This window comes from Pleurodeles waltl, chromosome 6 (genome assembly GCF_031143425.1).
Source record: "Pleurodeles waltl isolate 20211129_DDA chromosome 6, aPleWal1.hap1.20221129, whole genome shotgun sequence".
In the NCBI taxonomy this organism is placed as follows: Eukaryota; Metazoa; Chordata; class Amphibia; order Caudata; family Salamandridae; genus Pleurodeles; species Pleurodeles waltl.
Window position 1 is genome coordinate 1,016,504,061 of NC_090445.1, and position 22,313 is coordinate 1,016,526,373.

A 22,313-nucleotide genomic window follows, 5' to 3' on the forward strand; every position below is an offset into this window, starting at 1 on the left:
TCCCCTGCACCAGTAGGTTCTGTTGCCATACCGCTCGACGCGGCCCTTCTATGCTTTAACCGTTTTTTTGCCTGCTAATCCATACATTTAGTGTTAGAAGTACTGCCCCGTCTTTATCAACCCATTTCACTCTTATTAAGCTCCCTTCCTGAGGTCCAGAATTAAAAAGACCGATATATGGCCTTCGTCTGCCTTTGGCTCATTCCCTGACATCAGAACTACATAGTAATGCTTTTGTGTCTGCTCTGTTGTTCAACACAGCCTTTGCATTCCAAGGACCATACTCCTGCACTCACTCTTTCCTTCCGGTGGCGGCTAGCTATCTTTATGCTGTAAACCCTATCATGTGGTCACCAATACCTGCGAACATTCTTTTCTTCAACCCCTCCCATCGAGCAACTGGCAACATCATACCAGCCTATTCAGATTCCACTGCGCCCTTTGGCTTCTACTATGGATAATCATTTCCTCTTTGCATTCTTTCTCTTATCCCACTTTACATGCTTCCCTAAGGATGCAATAGTGCCAAAACCTGTTTAATTGTGCTCTGTCCTTTCCGCACTCCAAAACAACTCCATCCATTCACTTTGCCCCTACGACAACACCTCTTCTATCTATACACATTTCTATAGGCAGAGGCATTGTCCACATCTCATTAAAGGAAGTAATCTCCTGCTATTCAATAACACCAAATCCAACCCTCGCCGCAGCAATATTTTCGTCCCGTAAATGGGCTACCTCGCAGGTGTGTATGGCTAGTTGTCCAAATCAAATCATTAATTAAAACAGCCTCTTAAACAACTAACATTATTCCTCTCAAACAATAGCACTGAAACGACTGTGCTCGACAGTATAGGCGATACATTCATAATAATAAAACTGAGACTCGCTTACTAACCCTGCATGACTAATCAGCGGCGAACAATAATGTTGATGTGAATACTGCTAAATAGGTGTTTGGCAAATTACTCTGACAAAACCATTAACCTGCGAAATACACTTTTTTTCAGACGCAGAGCAGGCAATACTGAGGTAGCTCCACAAGAAAAGTAAATAAATAACAGAGCCAAACAACATTATTCAAGAGATACGTTTTACCAAGAACACACTGCCTTTGGACTTCTCGTTTACATTACATTGTTTTCAACTGAAGTGCACTAAAACTCCCTGAATAAAAAAAGTTAGTAAAGTAAAGCACAGAAAAGGAGAATTGTGCCTTCGTACCACAAGTCATCAGTTGATCTTATATACAAAGAGCTGCAATATCCTCTTGGCTTAAACCAGCGCTGCAGGGAAACTTATTTATCTGCCATCTTACTCTTTTAGCACTGCTCCTTTCTCTTAAAATACTAATCTTCCTATTTCCCAGATGAGGCAACGGCGATTCCCCGTTGTCTGGACAATTCTCGCTCCCACTTGCTTCCCATTCCGCAGCCCCCACTGAGAATACCAGAGCAGCGCTATCTAGTAAAGACCCTGAACCTTACAACAACCCTTCAATGAATTCCATAGACTCCGATCCCGGAACCGGAAACTAATGGATGACAGGAACGAACATTCCGGTGCAAACATCAACTACTAGACTGCACATATATAAACAAATGTAACAATCGAGACATCCGGCCACTGCTCTGGAAAGATTATCTAACTTCGATTCGCAGGCCGTCGTTAGTGTTTACACAAAATCTGTCCCCGAGCCCCGCCTCCAGGTAAAGTGGCAGCCATCTTAATATGGCCTGAGGGTTCGGCGTCGACTCGGCATCCTTCCCCTTTTATGACAATTGCCCCGTGAGTTGATGTGTCGCACGGGGCTCACAGTCAGATTTTAGGTGTTAGTTAGAGTGTAACTCGAGACCCTTCCAGCGTAACTCATTGGTGTTTTAACTTTTATTTATCATGTCCTAGGAAAGAAACTTATGTATGGTGTAAATTAACGCGACTGCCATTGCTGAATTCAGCTTTGACTGCCGAATAAAGTAAAAGAAAGAACTAGAGATGAGATAGCGAAAACGAGGTTTTAATGTTTTCAAAAACGCGGAAAGGTGTTTTGAGGTGTCTTTGCAGTATCCCTTTTGGAAGATATTCAAAAGCGCACAGTTTCTTGCTGTTGGCCGAACACATTTATAGTCCCCTTTCTTCTTCGATGGGAGGCGGGCTGTACTTGTTTTCAACGGAATGCGTAAGCTCAGCTGACAGCTTGTTGTTTCATTCCCGGTAGGTGGCTGCCAGCTTGTTCCGAGGGACGGACCAGCAAGTTAAACCGGAACAGGGGCAATCTTGGGACTAGTGTTTCGTGGACTTGGGGATTCAGTCGGAGTACATTTTCGTCGTCCAGGGGAAGCACGCAACGCCAAGCAAGGGTTCTGTCTGTATCTTGCGTGGGCTACATACAGATACCAAGTCAAGCGAAACGGAACCGCCCTCTGCGCTCTTTGTGGATGCACCCATAGAGCTCGTGACTCCTCGTGGATATATGGACCGCGTTTATCGATAGAAGGAATTCGTTGCCATTAACCGAGATACAGCTGTCCTTGCCTCTGTGCCAACGTCTGTCGTTATCAAGACTAAAAGCAGTTCACCCTTTCATATTTGTGTGACACAACGCAAGCCAAGGCCCATTGAAATCAGTCGTCACAATCTTTTGAGTGGTTAATAACTTTTCTGCACCCAAACAGATGGCGGTGAACAGGAACCATTCCCAAAACGGAGGAGTAATCGTGGAGAATGGGGAGAGCGTGCTAAAGCAGTGCAAGGATGTTGAGCTTACCTTTAGCGACATGGTACACAAGGCCGACCTGTTTAAGGGTACCAAGAAAGGCACTATCTTCCTCACCCCTTACAGAATGATATTCTTGACGAAGGGGAAGGACCCAATGCTTTCTTTCATGATGCCATTTTACTTGGTGAAAGGGTGCTCAGTCGAGCAACCGGTCTTCGCTGCCAACCACATCAAGGGCACCATCCTCGCCGAAGCAGGTGGTGGTTGGGAGGGGCAGGCCACGTTCAAGCTGACGTTCAACAGCGGGGGAGCCATAGAGTTTGGCCAACTGATGTTCAAAATGGCCACCAACGCACCTAGAGGTCCTCGAGCACAGAATACTAACTATGGCTACACGCCTGCCCCAGAAGGTTATGCACCATCGCCAGGAAGTTACGCACCAGCTCCAGGAGGTTATGCACTAGCTCCAGGAGGTTATGCACCAGCTCCGGGAGGATACCCTGCCCAGCCAGTCAATGGATCTTATGCATATGCCCCACCGGTCATGAATGGGTATGGGCCTGCCCCTCAGGCCATGGGATATCCATATGCCCCTCCGGCAGGAATGTACCCCCCACCACCAGAGTTCAACCCAATGTTTATGGCACCACCACCTCCTTATCCTGGCCCTCCTTCCACAGGTCCATCAGCACCACCTGCCCCCAACACTTGGATGGAGCCCGGAATGCCAGGTGGTAGCAAAGCAGTAGAGGCAGCGGGCAGTGCATACTACAACCCTGCCAACCCCCACAATGTCTATTTGCCCATGGACCAGCCACCTCCATATTCTCCTAACGACAAGAAGAACAACTGAAGGCTCATCCACTGCATTTGGATTTCCACTTAATTCCTAAATTAATTTACCTCTTGAACTCTGTAAAGTCAGACTGCCATGTGTTATGTTGGAGTGGGGTGGAAGGGTGGTATTGCGCTGTAACTGCTACAGATGTTTGTGATTTAAAGCACATCTTATCCATTTTCAATGTGGAACTGTGTTTTTTTTTTTTTGCTCCTGAAGTGAAAGTAACCCAGAGAAATGTCTTCGGCTTATAAAAGTACTAATATGTTTATAAATAATTCTGATTGCTCTTCACCCGTTAAAAGGCTTTTTTTTCACTGTCAAAGACAATAAAGTGCAACACATGGGATCTTTATGTAACACCCAACGGTGGCAACAACACAGATAACTTTGGGAATATATAAATAAGTTTACCTAGTCAGAATTTTACCCCTTCCAACATCCTCCCTCTTTCAAGGAATCCAAGCCTAGTCTTGCCTGCTACCTACAACTCAGTGTGTAGACACAACCTGATCTCTCCAACTTCTCCGTTCCGTTGAGTACTATAATTGGATACCCCTCCTCTCCAACCTCTCCCACATGCCATCCGTCTGGAGAAAGAAAGTACTTGATCATGTCTGTTGCTACCTTTTCTTCTTATCAATGCGAGGCATCATGTATTCTTCCGACCACCTGCTGAAATTTAAGGGTTTGGACAATGCACAATGTAATGAGTGGACTTTACATGCAAGATATCAAATTATTGCATTCTAGTCTAACCATGGTGAGATATATGTGTAGCCAGTATGGCTTTCATGGTCTTAATTTACACATGATAAACTGTTAGATCAGGCGTTTTAATCCCCCGGACACTTCCTGGACTGTCTCTTTGCAGCACTTTTTTTAACTGATGCTGCCAGAACAGTAGTGGCCCTGAGTAATTTTGGAAATCTGTGAGTTTGAAAGACGGTACATACCTGGAAGCACGGTGTCCCATTCCTGTTTTATGGGATTCTTCATTAGTTCAGTCTGTACTCCTCGTGGAAGATTCCAGTATGCTCTTCATTAGAAACCACTTTGAACTAATGACTAGTTACATACAGGTGTTCCCTCCTTTATCACCTCCATTCATGGTTCCTTGGTTGCATCAAGAGTAGGACTGTTGTCTGACCAGCATTAATCCACATGTATAGGAACCTGGCTGTTGCTTGAAGCACAGCTTTTCACGCTGTCACAGTGTGGTTGCTATTTGGATTGAGACAAAAGACAAATTCCGGATCAGGGTTGCACCCCTAGGTGACTGAAGAGGTTGCACCCTAAAGTGATGTTGCCACTGTTTGCTGTCTTTTGTTTTTCAGTTCTGGAAAATGTAATCCGTAGCTTGTGTCGGGAAGAAGGTGAGGAGGGGATTTGTTGAAAGCAATGGTGATGTTTTTCTTTCTTTTTTTTTTTAAAAAAATGTCTTCTTTAGCAAAGGACACGAAAAGAAAGTTTCATGGCTGCTTTGGAATTTAAATACATTTATTTTTGTTGGAGATAGCTATAATCAGCAGAAGCAATTCTCAGAGCAACTGATAAACACAGATAGTTTCTGTGGGTGGGCAGATGAAGTACTTTCTGTGGCGGGAAGACATGAGTTTGCAGTAGCATCCTTTCACCTTTAATATAAGGCTACTTTCTCATGGCCACGTTTGTATGCAAAGGGCAACAGGGACATAGGATTGGTAAATTTTGAAGATATTAAATGGAGAAAAAACGTAGGTATATCATTTTTACATTGCATTATAATATCCAATTTATAGCAACCTAATAAACTATTTTATTAAATTAGCTGTACGACTTTCATATAGATGTATGTTTGTACTCTGATACAACCAAAATCTTTGATTTTATTGCTTGTAGAGCAAAGTTCTTTGGATCTATATCAAGCACCCTCGTTTCTATTTCTATGCTTCGAGGACTGAGAACATACTATTTTTTTAATTTGGAAGTGCCAAATTCAGCTGCAGCAGTTTTCCACACAGGGTTTACATATTAAACAGCCAGAACAACAATATTCGATGAAGATTATTTTTACATGTTTAGACAGTTTGTCTGCTGAACCAATAAACTGTACTTGAAGAAATTTGTAAGGAAAAACAATAAACACTATAGAATTTATAAGTAGTTGACACATTTATTTTGAAAGATATGACATTAAGTAACTACATTAAATTAATCAATTTAGGGCGCTGGATATTCTTCATATGATTTAAAAGGTGTGTCCTACATTTATTGCAATTATTTCATTTTTCAACATGCAGTGTTTTATTCTTTGAAACTTTTGACCGCGGGTCTCACAGAGAACCAAAATAGGTCGCCTGTTTTGACATGTTGAGTCATATTAGTTAAATCTGGATGTTACTGTCCAGAACAGTTAGTTGGAACACATCTCACTCCCTATCACAAACTTTCAACTCATCTGCTATATAGGTTACACATAATATTTTCTTTTGTTTTGAAGCTCACCAATAGATTGTTTTTGCATCTTTGCCACTGTGGATATTGAATAAACCACAGTTAATCTTGAATGCAAGAACAATTGAATATGATTGTTGGAAGCAAAATAAAGGGCATGCTATTTTATGACGGTTATATGCTGATGAACATGTAACTATTAATCAAAAATTGGCACTGACTTTTCTCCTTTTAATAAAGTAATAAAAAAAAACAGCAAAATTATTAGTAAAATATAAACATTTGTTTACTGTTAAAATATGGCAGTATATTTATATTCATTTTAATTTATACATTTTAATTTGTTTAACATAAATATTGCTGATATATTCATTTTATCGAGCAAATTACAATAGAAGTAGGAGAATCCATTCAATATCAGAATTGCTGTATAAATGATTCTAAATTTGATTGCATGTTCAATGTGTAGCACTTTCAGGGATGTGTCTATATATGCAGTTTATGTGTCATGTGCTGTAAAGCATTTATTTTGGTAATTTGATTTAGCAGATGGAGCTGACTCTCCTGTTTTTTCCATCAGTTTGTATTACGTTTACAGTATTTTGTTAGTTAACCCTTTTCCCTAAAAATTCTGGTTTATAAGTTCCATCATGCTTTGTCCTGTTGGCTGAAAACCCAGGAATGGTTAAATGTGACCTTCCTGAAGTAATAGTTGGGTTGGCGGGAGCCTGGTATTCTTATCCTTCTGTTTTTGACTGAAGTCTATCAAACAGTTTGCTACTCTGATTCTTTCATTCATGACTAACCACTTAGTAAGCATACAATTCCAGTTTGTATTCATATACCTATGACAAGCGGCTGAATGTTATCATGTTGCTGCCACTCTAAGCTGCCCTGAGGAACTGATTTTACTTTAAATAATAATTTGAATCATGTAACATACCCTTGTGTGTTTTCATGCTTTGTTGTCATGATTTAAAGCTTGATTCGTGTTATTTCCCATTCCAGCGTTGGTTGCAGTAGTTGGTTGCATTCTCCTGTTTCTTGAGGTTCACAGTAAGAAGGCCTTTAACCTTTTTCTGATGCTCTTTGTTGAAACCGTCTCTACCTTTTGTCCGCATGAGCTTGGGGGGGGGGGGGGGAGACTTAGTTAAGCTTGCATTATGTCTGCAACTGGTCTTCTTTCACCTGCCTACACTGAGAGTGCTTTAGTTTCTATTTCGTGATCTTCTCTTCTCATTGCTTCCCTGCAGCTAGTTTCGCAGTTTATGCTTATCTGCTTGTTTCTACCTTTGCAGTTAACTCTTTTGTGGGCATTCTAGTCTTATATTTAGCTTTGTGCTTCCAGTTATGGGCTTTCTTGCTGCACAGCCTGCCTGCTAATAATTGAGCTTGTCAAACTGCCTCCTCCTTCTCAACCTATATACAATCTTCCTGCAGCTCCTGTTGCCTTCGGTGTTTTTTTTAGGGTCGAACCTGCAAGTGCATGCATCTCGCGTGCAAGACTCTTGTTTACAGAAAGAGCTTGGAGCCCACCCATTACTTACTATTTGGAAGCCTCAGCGCAGCTCTTGTGTGCAGCGTCCCTAACTGGCTACTTCAGCTGAAACGTCATTTCCAGTGCTTGCGGTGGAGCATGGATGAAGCACAGAATAATTTGTGTGACTGTCCACTGCTTCCAGCATGATTCAGTTACTATTTTGCGACACTCCCACTGCCTGCTACTCCCTCCATAGCTCTTGCCTTTTTTTTTTTGTGTTGGATTTAAACTCTCTGTTGAGGATGCTGCTTCCTCCATAGTGCTTATTTTTTTTTTTTGCCTTTGCTGTGTGATTTTACCCCAGCCTGAATGATTTGAATGAAGATGTCACATTTTATGCAGTGTATCACTTTATGGTATCCAAGGCTGAATGCAACGCTGCTAAAACAGACGGAGGATGAATGAGTGCCACCTTGTCACTTGTGGACGACAACTTGTTTGATTTGCACATCCCAGTTTAGCCCTAATCAAGACTTAACTCTAACATAAACAAGGCTATATTTCATTTTGGACTGTTGCGCACATTTTGTTCATGTTCAGCTTTCTGTGCATAAACTTTCCATATTTATGCACACTAATTCATTAAAAAAAAAAACTTGAGTACTTCAAAAGCTGGTAGTACTTGGATAAATATGCAAAAAATGCTTCTTACCCACATGCATTTTACCCATTGGGAGTATAGCCTTCCATTTACAGTGTTTGAAATGTATGTTGCTAAACTGCAATCCTTTCAGTATCTGTGATTTTGTGTTTAGATTTTTTTTCTGTTGCATTTAATCCTTTTTGCCCCTCCTGAAGCTTAAGGAGCAACAAAATGACTTTTTTTTGTTTGAAAGAATTATTGGCATGCTCTCAAATAGTTTGAATGCTTTGCCTTTTATAGATCTGATTAATATGCCAAGGGAGAACATGCAGAGGCTTTTTAAACTTTGAAATGGACCAACAATTTATTATGACCCTACCCCGAGTTTTTTGTAAGTAAATCTTAAAAATCTCAGAAGCATTCATCCTAATTTATTTCTTGTAACGTCAGTCCTCCCTCACTCCATAGTCAGTACCTCTCCCTTCCTCAAATGGGTATTAGTAAACAACAAGCTTATTGAAATAAAACTATCAACTGTAGACATTTTTTGTAGGTTTTGTTGATGGGCCATCATTTTGTCTTAATTTATACTTTGCAGTCCAAGGCAATTAAAAAGGAGGAAGCAGTTTAAACCGGCAATTAGAACTCTTGGCATTATGGGCATGCAAATGAACCCTGGGCCGGCTTCCTCGACATTACAGTTACGGATTAGTAAGAAATGAAGCTGATATACAGTGAAACATAATTTTTCAGTATTGCAGTTGGTCACACGAAGCAACACAAATTTTAAGGAAAGACAACAAAAATACACAACAGAAATGTTTTATTAATAAAATACCTACATTTAAAACAGCTGCCAAACATTTGCAACTGGATAGTTGTGTTTTTTTTTGGGGGGGGGGGGGGGGGGGTTCACACGTACCTGTAATGGGCTAAATGCGTCCTGTGCTGAAAGTCTTTTTTCACTTGTCCAAACAATTTGGCTGCGCAGCTATTGATAAGAAAGGAACTTGTATTTGATCACAAAAATGCCCCCACTACCTCATGGCACTGCTGCCCCTCCCTCTTCTTCGCACTACTGCTCCTCCATCTTCACGGCACTGCTTGACCTCTCTCTTCAGTGTGCTGCAGCTCCCCTTCTTCATCGCATTGCACACCACCCCACTTTAGTCTGCCACAATCTACAACCATCTACTCTACCTCAATCTACCTCATATAATCCACCTCAATCTACCCAATGTACCCCACTCCAGTCTACCCCATTCCACCTCACTCTAATCTACCCTACTCCACCCACTTCAATCTGCCCCAATATACCTCATTCTACCCTCCTCCAATCTACTGTACTCCAGTCTATCCACTCCAGTGTACCCCACTCCAGTCTAACCCACCCCACACCACTCCAATCTACCCTACTCTACCCACACTAATTTACTCCACTCTATTTAAGCTACCCCACTCCAATCTACTTCAATCTGCCACACTCCAATCTGCCCCAACCTAGCCCAGTCTGCCCCAAAGCAATCTACCCTACTCCAATTTAATTCCATCTGCCCCATTCTGATCTATGCCAATGTATCCCACTCCAATCTTCCCCAGTCTACCCCACTACAGTCAACATCACTCTTTTCTATCCCACTCCAGTCTACCCAATCTACACCATTCCAATCTACTCAAATTTGCCCCACTCCCAACTACACCTTTCCAATGTACCACTCCAACCTGCCCCTTCCCAATCTACCCCACTCAAGTCTGGCACAGTTTACTCCATGCTAGTCTACCCGACTCCAACATCACTCCAACCTACCCCACCTAATCTACCCACATCTCCCACACTCCAATCAACCCCAGTATACCCACTCAAACTATTATAGTCCACTAGATCTACCCCACCCCAGTCTGCTCCAGGCTAAACCACCTAGTCTAACCCAATCAACCAACTCTAGTCTTCCCACATCTACACCACTCCAACTGCTACAGTCTACCCAATCTACCCCACTCCAATCTACCTCCGTCTGCCCCAGCCTACCCCAGTCTACCCCTCTCCAATTTACACCAATCTGACCCTGTTTACCCAATGCTAATCTACCCCACTCCAACATCACTTTGAACCTGCCCCACCTAATCTAACCCACTTCATTCTACCCACATCTGCCCCAATATACTCCACACTACTACAGTTTACCCAATCTACCGCACCCAATTAGCCCTACCCCAGTCTAACCCACCCATCGTCCCACATCTACCCCTCTCCAACTAGTCGTCTACCCAATGTCCCCCACTTGAATCTAACTCAATCTGCCCCACCCCAGTCTACCCTACCACAATCAAATATCCCCCACCCTATTATTCTCCACTGTGATCTGCCCCACCACAATCAACCCCAACCTACCCCACTCCCATCTACATACCCCACCCATCCCACACATCTAACACCAATTCACCCCACACCAATTTACCACAATCTGCCCACCCCAATTTAAACCACCCAATCTTCCCCACCACAGTTTACCACATTCCTGTATATCCCATCCCAATCTACCCCACTCAATCTACCCTAGCCCAGTCTACCTCGCCCTGATCAACCACAGCCAACCTACCCCAATCTACCTCATCTCTGCCACTCTTGTCCCACCCACTCCAATTTACTAAAATCTAGCCCACTATTTACCCCACTACAACCTACTGCAATCTGCCCACTTCAGTTTATCCCAGTCTGCCCCTCCCAAGCTATTCCAACCTAGCCCACTCCAACTACTTCAGTCTACCCAATTTACCCCACTTCAGTCTACACCACTCCAATCTACCTCGCAATACCCTACTCGCCAAAGGCAAGCTTGTCTGCGCCCATCAGGGCCCTGACGCGCCCAGGGCCCAGGGATGCTGCCCCTATCCCTATTAATAGGTTGTGCTATTCCTCTTCTCAACTGCTTGCCTTTAGAAGTCACCAGCCATGCCCCGCTAGGATAAACATGTCTCATTCCTTCACTGGCTTTTCATGTCCTGATTGCTTCTGGACTCCTCCCACTATTCTTCTGATTCCCCCCCCACTCACAGTTGGGTAATATGTTACTTCTCAACTGCCCCTCTCTACCAGAGCATGCCTTACACATATATACACTTTTGGAGCAATCTATACCCGATGCCTTGTTCCTAACGGAAACTTGGCTCAATGAGGACTCATCAGTTGATATATGAGTCCCTGCCCCCCTCCTATTCTATTACCCATATAGATAGATCTCAAAATAGAGGTGGTGGGATAGCAATTATTCATAAAACGACCATTAAGTGTCGGACATCGCCTCTTAAGCTCCCTGACTGTGAAGGTATGACCTTTTCTCTACATCTATCAGCCACCTTTACTTTTTCGGGTATTCTTCTTTACCGCCCACCTGGCCCTTGTGCCTCTTTTTTAGAAGCGCTCCCCGAGGCTTTGGCCGGCCTCATAGGTAAGTCCCCGAATCTAACGGTACTCGGGGACTTTAATATTCATTTGGATAATCCGGACTGCCCTTTGGCAAAATCCCTGCTGGCCTCTTTAAATGCGCTAGACATGACTCAATTTGTCGTGGATCCGACTCACGTGAAAGGCCATACTCTGCAGGGGTGTGGAATTTATTAAAATATCTACTTGTCCACGGGACAGGTTGCTTCTCAAATCTACTTGTCCTGTAAAAAGATCTACTTGTCCCTTTGGTGCCATGTAGTGTGGCGCCAAATTATGGCAGCAATCATTATGTAAGAGCTCTGATAATAGCCTCTCTGATTATGCCAGGGCTACTACCATAGTAGGGCTTGAATACTTGCAGTTTCAATCCCTACTGTAGCAATTTCCTTATTTTTCCACCTTTATGCAGATCTGCATACTGGGGCTGGAGGAAGCAGTAAGCAATAGTTCCAGGGCTGGAATGCCTTTGAGTCTGCAAACCTACTAACCTGCATGTTTTAAAGATTTTCACCAGCTTCTCTCTAAAATGTTCCCATAATAAGAAAGGTTGGACATTTACTCCTGACAATGGCAGAATTAGAACTTCTTCCAGGGTTGGGAAGAAAGTGGCTGGAGGGAAAATGAACTTGCAAATGCTCAATAGATTTTCACATGAGCAAATCTACACATGCGTATTTACCCATGCTAAAATACAGTTCACAAATATTTTATAGGGGTACGACATATACCATGGGTGCACTTTTGTGACTTTCTTTAAGAATTTAGGACCACATGTAGGTAGGTTCAGATTTGCGAGTCGCAAATCCGAATGTAGGATGGTGTCCCTGACAGATGCATTACAAAAACGAAAAATGAAACGTTTTCGTTTAATTTTTTCAGAGCAGGCAGTGGTCCGCAGGACCACTGCCTGCTCTGAAAAAATGTTTACAGTGACATTCACAATGGATAAGGGGTCCCAGGGGACCCCTTCCCTTTTGTGAAAGTGTTAGCACCCATTTGAAATGGGTGCAAACTGCGATTGGTTTGCGCCCGCGTTCGCAAAACAATCCTACATTGCACTGCGAGTCGCAATTAGGAAGGGAACACCCCTTCCTAATTGCGAGTCGCAAACCCGTTTTGCGATTCGGTAACCAAGTTACCGAATCGCAAAACTGGGTTTGTGCATCGCAATGTGCTTTTTGCACGTCGCAAACAGCGAAAGTCGCTGTTTGCGACATGCAAAAAGCTACCAACATGTGGGTCTTGGTCCCTAATTAGGTCTGGTGTTAACAAAGACATTTTGGTTTTATTAAACTTCTATTTCGGTCTCTTTCGGCTGGCTTTACTGTGAGTGATTGTATTCTTCTCTTCCACAAGGAGCATATTGGCACACAAAGTAGTTTTGTTCAGTGTCAGGAACTACAGTGGCAATCAGTGACGTAACAAAACTGGAGGGTGCCCCTTTGCAAAGAACATGGAGGAGCCCCCTCTCCAGACTCACTCAGGGCAGGTGCTGTGCTGAAGGGGCCCCCAGGAGGGCAGCTGCGGGGCCTTTGTTATGCCACTGGTGGCAACGTGTGCTTTTAGAGTTCAAAAACGTTTTTTTTTTTTTTTGCCAGTGTTTGTTACAATGTTGAGGGCCTGGTAGCTCCCACAACAATAAAGTGTTACAAAAGCCATGTCAAAACAAGACACGCATTGATGAAACTAAAAGACTTATACAAATATGTCAGATCAGTTGGCTTTGTCAGTGTTTGTTTATTTTCATGCTTCCCATAATCGTGTTGAAAATGGTTACACTGATTTTCCATTAGAAATATTTTGGGGAAATACTAGCATGCATCAAAACATTTTACTAAATGACACTTCATTTGCATCTAATCAGAGAGCATTCTGGGAGCATTATACTTAGCCTCATAGCCTAAACTTTTCAAACATGTGTATACACGTTTTTTTTTGGGTACTGGAACCAACGTCAGTAGTGAAGTGTGACCTTAAAACATTTATTTACAGCACTCACCCTAATAATGAAGGTTTTCAAATAATGAACCATAAATACAAGTTCGAACAGCATTATCTTTTGGAAACACATTACCTCAACTGCAGAGAGTTCCACTCTCTGTAAACAGGCAGCCAAAGGGTTTGTGCTGCAGAGGGTTGGGCCTACTTGTCCCAAGGACAAAGTAAACATAAAAACCTGTTGCCCTTGACCCCAAACAAGATGTCCCGAATTCCACATCCCTGCTCTGGATCTGCTTTTCAGCAATATTCCAGATTTTGCCATCTCTCCATGAGTACCTCTACCATGGACCGATCATTTTCTCCTTTCATTTAACTTTCCCTACGATCTCCCCAGAGACCCTCAACCTAAACTAACCACCTCGAGCCGCAATTGGTCTAAATTGACACCTAATCTTTGGTATGCCGCACTTTGTGCCTTCACTAGGTTCAGCGGTGACTCTCCTTTGATTACCCCTGGACATTTTGACAGCTGGATCTCCACCACCCTGGACCTAATACTGCCCATCAAACTCAGATCACAAAAACCCCACCTCAAATCTAAGCCATGGTACTTCCCCTTACTATTAGAACTTAGAACTAGCTGTAAAAAAAATAGAAAGAATTTGGAGAAAGGACTATAGCTCTTTAGCTAAAGAAAAGTACAAACAACTATTAGAAATTATCATCAGAACATTAAGACAGCCCAAGCCAGCTACTATAGCAGGAGAATAGAGGACCCCTCCAACTCTCAGAAAGAAATATTCCAGATCTTTAAAGAGCTTACTACTATTCCTACTCCGGCCTCCCCAATTGAAGCGTCTGCTATTCATAGCAACTCTCTAGCTGCCCATTTCCAGGTCAAGATTAAGAAGATCTATGCTGATTTCTCATTGTCCTCCCCCAGATGTCATCTGATGAGCTAGCAGGGTATCCCCTACCGACCGGACCCTCACTAACTACGTTCTTACTGCTCACAGATGAGCAAGCTCTTAAATTACTCAGTGCTATTAAATCTGGCTCCCCTTTGGATCCTGCTCCCCGTCCATTCTTATAAAAGCCGCAGGTGTTGTTATTCCTCCTTTGACGAGAATTCTCATTGCTTCCCTCACCTTGGGCCTCTTCCCCCAATCGCTCAAACACGCCATTGTAAAACCTCTCCTTAAAAAGCCCAAACTTGACCCCTTGGTCCTGGATAATTACAGACCCATTGCTCTTCTCCCCATTCTAGCTAAGATACTTGAGAAGCATATAAATCTACAACTTATGAACTATTTGGAAAGTAATATGCTCCTTCACCCCACCCAAATGGGTTTTAGAGCACAGCACAGTACTGAGTCAGCGCTTCTGACGGTGACCGAATCTGCCCGTCATCTATTAGATAAGGGAGGACATGTAGCCATTATTCTCCTGGACCTTAGCGCAACTTTTGATACGGTTGACCACTCTCTTCTTCGTGACAGACTCCCCAAGATAGGCGTGGGAGGCCCTGCGCTCTCCTGGCTGTTCTCCTTTCTTACTGGAAGATCCTTTCAAGTTCTAGACCACTCTTTCCTGTCAAATGTTGTTTCTTCAGTATGTGGAGTCTGGGATCCTCCTGAAGTCCTACTCTCTTTAATATCTACCTATCTTCCTTGGCCAAAGTGGTTGCTCCCTACAATCTTTCAGTGATCACCTACGCTGATGATACTCAACTAGTAGTCTCTCTCTCCGGTACGGCAAAGTCTCCCTCTGCAAATTTATCTGGCTGTATGAGGGACATAAGTGACTGGATGATTACAATCCAAACTTAAATTCAATGACGGCAAATCTGAAGTACTCATTTTAGGCCATGGCTCTCCTGCCTCCCCTTTATCATGTTATTCAGAGGCCTTTGCTAGTCTTCCGTCCCCTAAAGGACAGGTAAAAAGCCTAGGTTTTATATTGGATTCCCGTCTTACGATGGAATCACAAGCTAAGAAAATTTCCTCGGTTTGCTTTGGCCTTATCAGATCGCTTAGGAAGATTCTCAATCTTCTTCCTGCCTTGTCCAGAAGGATCCTGGTCCAGGCATTGATTCTTTCCCGCCTGGACTATGGGAATTCCCTCTACCTCAGCTCCCCGGAATACGTGATAAGGAAGCTGCAGATTGTTCAGAACGCTGCAGCTAGGCTCCTTATGAACTGCCCTAGACATCTATCTGCCAAGCCGGCTCTTGTGGCTCTTCACTGGCTGCCGGTCAAACATCGCATTCATTTTAAATCCATGTGCATCACTCAGAGCCTTACACAACAAAGGACCTTCTTTTCTTAGAAAACACATTTCTATTCACGCCCCTTGAAGACACCTTAGATCTTCTTCAGCCCGGCAGATTTATATACCCCGCGTCCATAGATCATGGGGTGGAAACTCCTTCACTATCAAGGCTGCCCATCCTTGGAATGCCTTACCTTCTGAGCTTCGCCATGAACCTTCTGAATCTTTTTTTAGGACGAAATTGAAAACCATTCTTTTTAGTCATTAGTTGTGTCTTTTCATGTTTCCTGGATTTCTCTGTACCTTTAGCGCTGGGATGCCCTAGGCTAGCTATGCGCTCTATAAAAATGTATAAACTAAACTACTCAATCTGCCTCATTCTGCCCCTCTCCAGTCTACCAAACTGTTATATCCCACACCAATTTAACTCGGTCTACCCCATGTCAATCTACACCACTACAATTTACACCAACCTACCTCACTCCAATCCAACACATTGTAATCTGCCCCACTCCATTTTACCTCAAATCTGCCCCTCCAATCTAGCTCACTCAAATGTACCCTACCCCAGTCTACATACTCCAAGCTACCTGCCCCAGTCTTCTTGCCCCAATCTACCCACCCTACTCTAATCTACACACCCAATCTACCACAGTCCTATATTTCCCCCACCCCAACCAATTCCAATCTGCCCAACTCACTTTTAGCCATGCTGAACAGCTGCCAGACTGGTGTACAACAAGGCTAAAACACATTGCCAGGCAAGACCTAGCGGCTTTTCCAAGGCATGCTTTTCCCCCCTACTCTTGTTTTGCATCGATGGTAGCAACTCTGTGCTACCTAGTCTGTACAGTGGCTTAAAAAAATCCCTGCTTCCTCTCAAACCTGCAATAATGCAACCCAAGCTCAAGAATGCCTTATTTGGTCAGTTACTGCTCTGCTGATTCACTGTGCGAGGAATGTACCACCCTAATCAAAACCGTTGTAAAATCAGCAGTCAAACCAAAGTCACCCATTGGGAGACCACAGCGTAATACCTAGAGCAGAGCTAGAGGGAAGGAATGGCTCTGGTGTGTAAGATCCAAAGAACAAGCCAACGAAAAACTTTGAATATAAATAATATTAAGAATAAGATAAGACCATTCACATGGAAAAGTTGTTACACATTTGTCTTTCAGTTTAGTAGGTTATTTCACTGCACCGAGTGAGCTTAATTAAAATCAAAGTTAACATAGAAAATCAGTTACCAGTTTTTCTGTATTAGGAGTACATTTCCAACTTTGTGTTTTTTGAGAATTAAGGATTTCGTACTTGATTGCTAGTTTCTATAACAACTGGTTGCTAAACTTCACTGTGCCTTTTACCATCCCATTGACAGTTTAAGGGGTTCACAATTTAACACATCTCGAGGAGCCTCGGATAGACCAATTGCACACAGTGATATGCCACATCTAGTTTCATTTTGCACAGTTAGCAGTTTCCAGTGTACCCGGTTACCACTTCATGGGTAGTTAACTTTATGGCAATTTGATATATAATTCAGTTTTTAAAGACGAAGTAGCACATAATTCCTTGTTTTCATTTTGCTATTTCAAAGTATCACTGTCACTTTTGTATTACTCTTAGTTAGCACACCATTTTCCATCACGTGTAATTATCACATTGGCTTGTTATCCTTTATGCCTGGTTAGCACACTATGACCACTTTCTGTTACGCTCACTAAGCACGTTGTTGGCAATTTTAAGTATATCCCCATACCATTCCACCCAATTAAGACACTATTGACAGTATTTGGAATTCCCACTTAATACATTATTGACAGTTTGCATCCATCCACCCTGTCAATCATTGCCAGTGTGCAATATGCCCAATAAGTACATCATGCTCTGTTTCTGTTTTTCAAAATCAACATTCCGTGAGTCTCCCTTATACCAGTTAGCACATTATAACTCTTTCATATCCTGCCAGATTTGCACATCACGGCAAGTTTTTATTTGGCACAGTAAATGCATCACAAATAGTTTTCATTGTGCCCAGTTAGCATACCATGGACTCTTGCCGTTCTGCACACTTAACATGTTAAAGGTTCAAACCTCATTTGGTACATAATGCAGTTTCCACTGTGCCCACAAAGTGCATTGTTGCCATGTTTCGTTATGTTCAAGAGAAATTTGTGTTCTACAGTGTGAATTGGCTGATGTTATAGTACTTGTGGACACTTCACTGTACAGGCATTGGCAACACATCTGCTTTAATTTTTGTTTCCAAGATAGACAAATCAAGATTGCCACTGTTATACGATGGGATTCTAGGGGCAGCAAGGACAAGGCAAGTTGGAACACACGCTGCAACTTGGCTTGGGATACACAGCGTTCACAGAGTTGCAGGGAGGACACATAAGACGTGAAAGAAGGCATGAGGTGTGGGGGGCACATACATAGGGTCAACAAAGTATGCTAACGCAACCAGTGTATATCCACAAAAGCATGCATCCTCTCACCCACCTCATATATTAATACAGCTCCCATAATCCACACACCACTTTACAGTCGCCTAACACCATGTGCCAAAGCACAACAAATTTTACGTTCACAAAACTCATCTTATGCCAAGCACCCACCATCATGCTCCAACAGACACCTTACATGCCAACAATGTGTCATATATAAACAAGCATGCTTTCATACCCCACCATACCCATCATCAGATGCAAACACACCCTGTATCGAACTTCCAGACTCCAAACATCGTTCTAAAGTCAATATATCTATCATAATACACAAAAACACTCACCTTCTCCTGTTTGTTCATTCACCATGAAATGGCTCCATGCCCAATATCATACAACACCATGCTTCCGACACAATATGTCTGTACAACTACCAATATATGCTCACACCACCCATCAGACAATTTTGTACCCGTGTTTATACACCCACCATCAAATGTCCATACAAACCAAAACTTCTATACAAACCTTTTTATATCCACACAACTCGCACTATGTGCTCACATCCCCTATCAGACAAACGGACACCATGTTTAATTGTGCACACCTGCCAATCTAATTGCATACACCCACCATCCTATACTAGCACACCTACCTTAGTACACCCAAACACCCATCATGAAGCATGCAAACATCCAGCATCTTGTCTACTAACCCTAGAGTACCAAGTCAGCTATGCAGTCTCTTATATTTGGGCTTCTCGGATCGTTAATGGCAAAAGAAAAAAGTAAAACCTCCTGATAATGCATTGTTAATGTGCAGTAGGACAGACCAAGCAACAATTAATGACGCAGCATTTTCCTGTACTGGTTTCATGGACGGCGATTGGTAGAGATAAATAAGCTACACAGTTTTGCATATTTGGAGCATGTGAGCAATTAATTTATTCTTACTTAGATTGTTAAATGTACTTTTGGCATTTTATGTTTTTGCACTGTCATGCTAAGATGCATGACTAGTCTCTAAATGAGTGTCACATTTATGTGATATTGTGGAATCACTTTTTTCTGGAATCCATTTTGGGCCTGCTAGGCCCTATGATATCCAATAACAAGAAAGGTCTGTTTCGTTGAAACGGCTAATGACCTAGATGAATTATGTTTACTGATATTTTGTTAGTTGTTTGGAACGCATTTTGCAGGGCTTGTTATCAGAGCAGAAACCATGAAAGTACCATTGCCTGCTAGCTGAAGCAATCTTTCTTTAGAAATGTACCATCCTGTTTTCGTGCAGTTCACAGTTCTGTAGAAAAATGTACCATGCAATGTTAGTCACGTAGGACATATTCCGTAATTTCCTTGTCTATGCTTAATCTTACTATATATGGTGTGTTATGAAGAATTAATGATAACACCTACTGCAATGTTCAAGAAATGACCATATGTCAATGTCAAGAACCAATGAAATGTACAACACGCCTTGTGGTTTGCTAGAATAAAAGATCATGTATTGTTTCCTTCTTTAGACTGCTCAGACTTGGCCTCTCAAGTTGTCAGTCTCTGTGTATACATAATAAACAATTTTGTCTTTACCCCGAGAGCAGGCTGATTTTTGGCTTTGGTTCCTGTGGTGAGAATTCATAGGCTTCGACAATTTAATATTTAATGTTTTAATGAATGTATTTTTTCACGGCTTGTGCTGATAACAGTAAGTATATACACGCAGTGTCACCCCCAATGTACGCTTTTCAAATGGTCAAACACCATACACTAGAACTTATTTTTGGAAGCAGGATCTGCTAACACTCACTCCTGCTTCATGTCCCCCATTGGCAATAGGGTGCAGAAGTTGGCACTAGCTAGCCCATTTCTTAATTGGTATTAACATTAAGAAGGCCATGTATAATCTGACCACCTGTCAGCCTTTCACATACCCAGTCCCCACATGGGAAGAGAACACAGGCAAGGGTGGCAGCTTACCAACTCCTATTATTTATTTTATTTTATTTTTAGTAGCCCCCTCAGTTGAAGCGATCCGGTCACCCCCCACATACATGTGCAGGACAGGAGGAGTTGCTGTTAAATATCCCCTCATCCTGGGGCAGAGATAGGGTTGGTTCAAGGAGGCATTTCTCTCCCCCTCACTCTTGAACAAGGTGAGAGGGTTTATTTGTAAACCTCCTGTTTGCCCTTAGTGAGGAGGAGCATAGGGGCCATTACTACACATTGCAAGGTTAGGGGGCTGGGTGTAATTTGCTCCCCCTCACCACTGGGCAAGGGGAAGGAGCCTTTTTTCTACAGCCCCTCACTTAGAAATGCAGGGCAGTATGGTATTCCGCCCCCCCAAACCGGTGCGAAATGAAGGGGGAAGGGGTATAGCATCTGCCATCTCACTTCGATAGTGCAGAAAGGAGTGTGATAGCTAGTCCCTCTAGTGTGTGCCAGGTGATGGCAGCTACAAGCCTTATTCATTTTTATATCTCCCTCGCCTATTAAAACGACAGGAAGAGAGATTCATAAGTAGGAATAAAGCAACATTAGCCATCCCACCAAGCTGCTTTTATTTTGTTTCTTTTGTTTTTCCTCTTGAATTCGCATAGTGTAAGATGCTGTTTATAACAGTTGACTGTGGGAAGGGGCCATGACTCATGAGAAGCAAAGCTTCAAGTGTGTCATGGCGATCATCCTGTTCCTCAATAATGGTAATAAACTAAACATGAAACTTGCCTGTGCATGGATGATTTACGCCATGCTGATGTTTCTATATGTGTTTGATTAAAAAGGAATAGGCAAAAAACAGAATACGAAGAGATGAAGGCAAAGGACTCACCTCTGGAGACTCAAGGAAGAACCACAACGCCATGGAGCCCGAGTTGCACATCTTCTCCATGCTTTATACCTCCTCGTGCTCTACAAACAGCAACGCCGGCGAAGACGACCACAGTGAGTACTGACACCTAGCACACAAGGGTGGGGGGAGGAAAAAGAGAGTGACACACACACACGCAACACCCCCATCCACAGCACCATACACACAAACAGCTGCAGTAACATTACATATACACCCCTTACCCCTCAGGAATAATGCAAGGGCAAATGGAATTGATTAAAGTGAGTGTAATAAGATAAAATACTATAAAATTGAGCTTCAAAATCAAAACAGTGTATACATATATACAAATGGAGGGACACTGCCCAGTCCTCAATGTCCGTGGGCCACAGGGCCACATCACATAGGCCAAGGCCCCACTTGACTACTGCAACAACATGGAGAGAACATTGCAGGGGCATCAGGTTGAAAATACGCAGCCACCTCAGGGGAACGGGGGGGCAGCACCTCAGCCGGAAGATGGTACAACACCACTAGTCCTGGAGGGGGCTACGTGCCCTGTGGATTGTCCTGGGGAGTGCAAAGCCACAGTCTCTCTAGTGGGTGGTTTGCCCACTGCTTGGTCTTGGGGAGTGCAAAGCCACAGTCTCTCTTGTAGGTGGTTTGCCCACTGCTTGGTCCTGGGTAGTGCAAAGCCACAGTCTCTCTAGTGGGTGGTTTGCCCACTGCTTGGTCCTGGGGAGCGCAAGGCCACAGTCTCTCAAGTGGATGGTTTGCCCACTGCTTGGTCCTGGGGAGTTCAAAAGCCACAGTATCTCTAGTGGGTGGTTTGCCCACTGCTTGGTCCTGGGGAGCGCAAGGCCACAGTCTCTCAAGTGGATGGTTTGCCCACTGCTTGGTCCTGGGGAGTTCAAAAGCCACAGTATCTCTAGTGGGTGGTTTGCCCACTGCTTGGTCCTGGGGAGTGCAAAGCCACAGTCTCTCTAGTGGATGGCATCTCCACTGGTTCTGGAGGGGGCCTTGTGCCCAGTGTGCTTCATCCTGGCAAGGAGGGGGTGAGTGGACGGCTTCTCCACTGGTTCTGGAGGGGGCCTTGTGCCCTTTGATGCAGATCTTGGGGAGTGCAAGGTCACAGTCTCTCACCTGGGTGTCACACCTACAGGATTTGCAGGGTCCAGGACGCACTACAGCCCATGGAAGCAGGACTACACAATGCCCGCCGGCGGTGATGGCTGCTCAGTAGTGGCAGTGGCGGTGC

At 43.4% G+C, this 22,313-nt stretch overlaps 1 protein-coding gene and 1 pseudogene across 4 annotated transcripts in view; one reads left to right on the plus strand and one right to left on the minus strand.

Moving 5' to 3' along the window:
• LOC138300504 (inositol 2-dehydrogenase-like) overlaps positions 1 to 1,674 on the minus strand; it is a 207,959-nt gene extending 206,285 nt beyond the window's left edge. The window contains exon 1 of one of the 4 annotated variants that reach the window (XM_069239952.1): positions 1,488 to 1,674. The gene's annotated coding sequence lies outside the window, so the exon portion shown is untranslated. Of the gene's footprint in view, positions 1 to 360; positions 1,194 to 1,224 lie in introns of those variants that run through there. The other 3 variants (XM_069239951.1, XM_069239950.1, XM_069239953.1) reach the window with 3 other exon arrangements.
• Positions 1,675 to 2,132: 458 nt separating this feature from the next.
• Positions 2,133 to 5,699, plus strand: LOC138300505 (WW domain-binding protein 2 pseudogene; annotated as a pseudogene).
• Positions 5,700 to 22,313: the final 16,614 nt, after the last annotated feature.